The 6000-nt window shown below is 41.5% G+C and overlaps 1 protein-coding gene across 1 annotated transcript in view; it reads left to right on the top strand.

Moving 5' to 3' along the window:
- The first annotated feature begins 5628 nt into the window (after positions 1-5628).
- Positions 5629-6000, top strand: part of LOC146665929 (transmembrane protein 132C-like) — a 189924-nt gene continuing 189552 nt past the window's right edge. The window contains exon 1 of the mRNA XM_085413739.1: positions 5629-5979. The gene's annotated coding sequence lies outside the window, so the exon portion shown is untranslated. The remainder of the gene's footprint in view (positions 5980-6000) is intronic.

Below are 6000 nucleotides of genomic sequence, written 5' to 3'. Positions count from 1 at the left end.
CTTTTTCTGAGAATGAGTCTGAAAAAATTTGACCCCATCCATTCGCACCATCACATTATTGCATCAGGTTGGAGGTATTTTCCAACCTAGCACAGATTTAGGGGAAACAAATCCCTGTACTAGTAGTCAAAGTGGAAAGCATTGTGATGAGATAAATCAGCTTGACAATATGTTTCCTTCACTAATGGTTTTCCTCTATCTCTTTCTCATTCTCAATGAGTTACATTGACACTCTGTCTCTGAACTCTTCGGTCCTTCATTTGCATCGAAGAATACCTAAAAGGTGGATCTCAATGTGAAGGAAGACGGGTTTCGCAGCGGCATCTGATCTTTTATTCATAACGCATCGCCGTCATTGTGCGTCTGTCTTTCCACTCTCATTCATCAGCACATTATGATATTGTTTTGTTTGTGTTGCCCCTGCATAAGGGCATAAAACAATTCTCTTTTTAAATCCCTAATCAGGTCAGCCTCTGGTAATGACCCTAAATTGTGTGTGTGTGTTTATGTATGTGCATGTATGAGAGAGATATTGGGGGGATATTTAATCATATCAGTGCTTACTCACTCCTTTTGTCTCCCCTTTACTCTTTAAGTAGGAGGGTTCAGGTTTTACTGCATTATGAAGAAAATACATGAACTGCGGTATCTTTTGTTGTAAAACCTTAACAATGGAGCTGGGCTCACAGCTAACCAGCTCAATTTAACATTTATAGAGAAAGTGCAGTGCGATTAATACTCCACTCAGCCTTTACACTCACCGTTTAGGATTCTTTCAGCGTCGCCACTTATGCTGCTCCGTTATGATGTATGGGTCACTGACAGAAGAGATGCTTTACTTCATTCCACTGCTGCATAAGAAGCCACACAGACTTACTTGAGAACGGAACCGCACCAAAGAACTACCACATAAGTGTTTACCAATGGATCCCAGCTCACAGGAACTTTAGTTGTAATGCCAGCAGTATAGGCAAACAGATCGAACACGACACATTATCCCAGGCTGGCAGAAAGCTGTCAAATACATGACTGCAAGAAAATTCGCACTGCAAGGTCTGTGCACTTTAACAGTGCCCATGTCAGACGGACGACCCTGTAAAAAAGAGATGAGACTCTGAGTCGTGTTTATCAGAGTTCACTTGAAAACTTGTAAGGACTGCTGTAAACCAGACACAAGCATCTTAAGTGTCTTGTAAAAATGATAATTTAAGACATTACATTACGATCTAACTGGGGTTGGAAGGAAGACCCCCTCCATCCCAGCAGCAAAACAAAGCTCTGCACAGTGTGGCTCCTGCACTTGCCTCCTAAATGTTGAGAATATCTGCAATTCTTTATGATTGTAAGCAGAAAAAGAATCTTTTATTTAATTATTTAATTTATAAAAGTCGATAAAATGCCACTCATACATAGACAGGAGTGTTTCATTTTTGCTTCATAACTGGGTCTTTTTTAGGCAAGAAAAAAAAACTATATTAATATGAATTATGAACTCATACAATGACTCACTCTTTTGCAAAGGTAATTATCCCGCCAGACGCAAATGCTCTTCTCCTCTGATGCAGTGTGCATGCAGTCAGGTTGATAAGCATGGAGGAGCCTGAAGAGAAAAGGAGGTTGTTATATTAGGACATTATATGGATATTATTACTTGAGGAAAGTAAGAATTACAGAATGCTTACTGCTGACTTATGTGATATTCCATTACATTGTGAATTGCCACCTTCTGCCTGTATTTTGTGTGTTCACTTAATTGACACATTTCCATAATATATTGATGTGCACATATTGCATAAATTTCTGCGTATCAATATGTGATAGAAAAGTCTTACTGAGATTACCTCCATATATTTTATGCACAAATCGCATAAAGATTTGATGCACAAATTGTATAAAATTTTCATGCACCAATTTTAGGCACAAATTGGTGCATAAAAATGAGCCATAATGCAGTAACTGAAGGATATGATGCTTGAAATATCCACGAGGAGCCCCTCTAGATGCCAGTTTTATGCATCCATGCCAATGTTCCATTAAAACCTACACAAATGCATACTGCTGACAGGACATAAAAAGTTCCTGAACTTAGTGGATAAGGGAGCATGGCAATCATACAGAGATCATACATATATCTCTGGACAAAAGTGTTGAGCCATGCCTCTTAATTTTAATAACCACAGGAACTCAGCCACCAAGTGGACGACCAAAATTAAAATTACAGAGCACGGTCGCCAAGCACTGAGGTGCATAGCAATCCCCCCCCAACACACACACACACACACACACACACACACACACACACATACAGACACACACACACACACTAACTGCAGAGCTGTGAACTACCTCTGGCATTAACATCAGCAGGAAAACTGAGCACCAGGAGCGTCATAACCTGTTTTTTTATGGCTGAACAGCTCCAGTGTGCAGGTGGCCCAGTACATTTGTCTGTATGTTGTAAGCAACTTCAAGAAAAACGCAAGATAACTGAGAGGCACAACTAATCACAAATACACAGTTAACAAAATATAAACTTAAAAAACTAAGATATGAGTAAAATAGTTGTCCCTGAATAACTACAGTTGCTAGTGACAGATCTTTTTTGTCTCCGATCCACAGAGATCATTCATCGTGTCACTCTTGTCTTGATGATAATTTAAATGCATAGCTCCACTGCTGAAAGGCTCTGTACTGTTCAATGGTTAATGGGTATCCACAGTGTGTAGGGGTGGATTGGATTTCCCTGAACCACCCTTTGGTACTAGATACTATTTTCTACTATGGGGTCAGATTGCTGGAGCAGTCCCACAATGAACTGAGCCGCTCATCTCCACTCATCTCTTTTTCTACTTGGTCCCATAGTTTATGTTTTATCCTGGTCTCCCAATGTTCTACTTTTTTTCTCATCTCTTTCAGCTGCACCCTCCCACCCCCACCAGCCACAGTAGATGGCAGTGATCTCTTCCTGTTTAAAGGGAATTCTTCCTTTCCACTATTGCCACCTACTTGCTCATAAGGCAATCATCTGTTTGTCTCAGATATTGCAGGGCCTTCACCTTGCAACATAAAGCACAGTGAAGGAACTGTTATTGCCTCGAGGTGAAGTATAAAAGGTAAAGTGTGAAGTATATAAATAAAACTGAGTTGAACTGAATGCTTAGAGTTTGTCCTTCTGGTCATGCCTGTTGTATGAGACAAACATCACAATTTTTGTGGCTCCTTAGAAGAAAGGGAAAAAAGAGAGAGAAATGCTAAGAAAGTCAACCCATTCAGTGAACCTCTCACCATTTTGCAAGCTGAGCTGATGCCTTGAAGCATGCAGCATAGCAACCAGTCCCAGAACAAAACCAGGAGACGCTCAGAGCAAACAAGTGTCATCTCATGGGACTCATGCTCACCAGGAGGAAAACGGCAGTCAAGCTTTCTCCTGGAGGCTGTGTGTCTGAGCAGGATCATGCCCAAACTCATCTCTTGCCTTACACTGGCATCAGATAATCTGTTTAAGTGTATTTTTGCCTCTTCTATCATTTCTTTATTAAACACTCACTGTGCAAACTGTTAGGTGAAACCGATGACTTTAGTTCTGTAAAATTAACAGTAGTTCAATTCTTCCTAATGCAGCTATATGCAAAAATCCAATTCATGAACACCTTGCGTGTGAGTCGCACAATTGCTCAAACCAGACGTTTAAAATGTGATATGTTCTCATCAACTTGCAATGCAAGTGCAATAAACTTCTCACAAGCAGCCATAAATGATTAGTTTAGGTCGCAGCCACGATGTTTCAGAATATGTCTGCGACTGTAAAAAAGTGTGAAGAGACGCATAATCAAAGAGGAAGGAAGCTAGACAGAGAGGCTTATGTAAGAAACAATTCAAGGATACTTCTTTTTAGCTGGTGACATTGTTTTGATTGCTGGTTCTAACATGAATATTGGCAAACACCTTCCGCCACTTAGCGATCTGTAAAGCATTAATTTGGCATCATTCAGGCATCCTTTTTTTCTTTTTAGAGTAATAACATATTACAGGACATATAGTGGCTTCTGTAAATAGAGTGCAGGAAATGATAATTATATGTTTGGATTTGCCGCTTGAGAGAAGATGTGACACGGCAAGATCCTGAAAGCAGCTGAAGCCGTACATCATCGTGGAAGTCAGCACAAGACTCCAGCAACAATAAAATGTGCCGTTCATCTTTTATGTTAACCTCGAATCAGATGTGTGTTATGGGAAGATCTCCTCTGGCGCTGTGCTTTGCGGGGGAAAAGCATAATTTGTTTCTCTTTTGATATCTTATTCTACTTGAATGGTGCTATAGGAGCAGGGAGCAAGAAGCAGGAAAGGGGATAAAGGAGGGAACTTTTCTCCTTCAAACCCACAGGGTCCCTCCATTGCTCTGCTGATGGTCTTTAATCGGTGTTTGGCACTGATGTGAAGAGGCTTGAGCTGCAGGGTCACCCTTTTGATACTTTTCAACATGACTCTGGTTTGTGTGCCTGTTCACTTTTCTCTTAAAGAATAGTCAATGTGAACACTGACAGCTTGGCCATTGGGCTTTCACCCAGCAGGGAACGCTGACTTTAAAATCTTCACTAGCTAACCTTTTTACATACTAACAAGAGTACTGTGGCGAGATTTTGGGATAAACATTATTTTTCTTTATTGATCGGCTCCATCCACTGAAAAAGGCAGAATAGAAAAACAAGGTTAAATGCGCCATCTTCTAAATGTCACTGATTTCTTTAACCCAGAGCTCAAGCTCTGATAACAGTAGTGTTTATGGTGTCGTTGTGCCATGTTAGGTTGGCCATCATGTTCAGCCTGCAGCTGATCTAAGACACACTCATAATTATGCAGCACTCTCAAGGTCTGAGTCATGAAGCTGAGCCAGGGCAGCTGTTTGCAGTCAGAGGTGTCCCATAGAGGGCACTGTTGGTTCTCATGAACGACCTGTGGCACAACAGGTTGCAGTGCTCCACTCTCTCTTCGCCAAGTGTACATTCGCTGTCCAGCCAACTTGACAGGCACGAGCGGAGAAATGGGAAATTATGTTTTGCCATAATTAACCAGCTGAACCTGATTTTTTATTTTTAATAAAATGCTTTAAACGTAAACGCGTGCCTCAAGCTGTCTTTTCCTGCAAGGCAGTGCACATGACATTGAGCTTTTCATGTAAAAATCGGTTTATTCCAAACAGTGTTAAATAATTCCTATCTCCATTCCCCACTGGGACAACTCTAATTAGTGTCTATTCCGCCGTGAGTCACGTGTATATGTTCATTTTCGCCCCCGAACCAACAGCGTAATTACCCTGCATCGTGAGGTGCCAAGCTCCTTTCTAATGTGCCAACTTTATTTATTATGATTACTATTATCTTTATTTCCAACGATGTGGGACAGAAAGCGCAGTCGTCTCGTGATCTGAGCTTTAGAAAACTGATGGGACTATACTTGCTGACGTGACTCCCGCAAACCCTCTAATTTGCCAATTCAGCCAGGAGTGCGCGTCCCATTCCACCTCCCTCCACCTCCACCCCCTCAGTTTCTGCACCAACACTCTCCGGTCCACAACTACAGGCTACAGAGCGGCAACAGGATCCGCTTCACCACCGCCTTTCTCCCGCGCTCGCTGTCATCTGTGCACGCTTCTTCGCCGTGCGCAAAGTTGCAGGACTATTTGTGAGATAATACAAGTCCTGTACGACACTTAGCCCTCCGTGTGAACTACAAAGGCGATCTGGACCGTTGTAAATCCACCACTATGTGAAATACAACAAGAAGAAAACAGAATGTCTTACAAAGTGTTTGGATTTTTTTTTCGAGGATTGTTTTTTTTGCTGACCTCGTTGATTTAGGGAAAACATTTATATATATGTACAAATTGCAGCCTGATAAGGAAAAGCCGCTCGAATTTCAAACCACATGCCAACATTGGATGAGACCGCGGCGCCCGGATCTTGTGCAATAAGAGAAATGGTAAGAAGCCACAGAGAAACA

Source organism: Rhamphochromis longiceps, linkage group LG7 (assembly GCF_057381845.1).
Source record: "Rhamphochromis longiceps isolate RC_006_pf linkage group LG7, R_longiceps_female_GT1.1, whole genome shotgun sequence".
NCBI classification, from domain to species: Eukaryota; Metazoa; Chordata; class Actinopteri; order Cichliformes; family Cichlidae; genus Rhamphochromis; species Rhamphochromis longiceps.
This window is presented reverse-complemented; position numbering and strand designations above follow the sequence as displayed.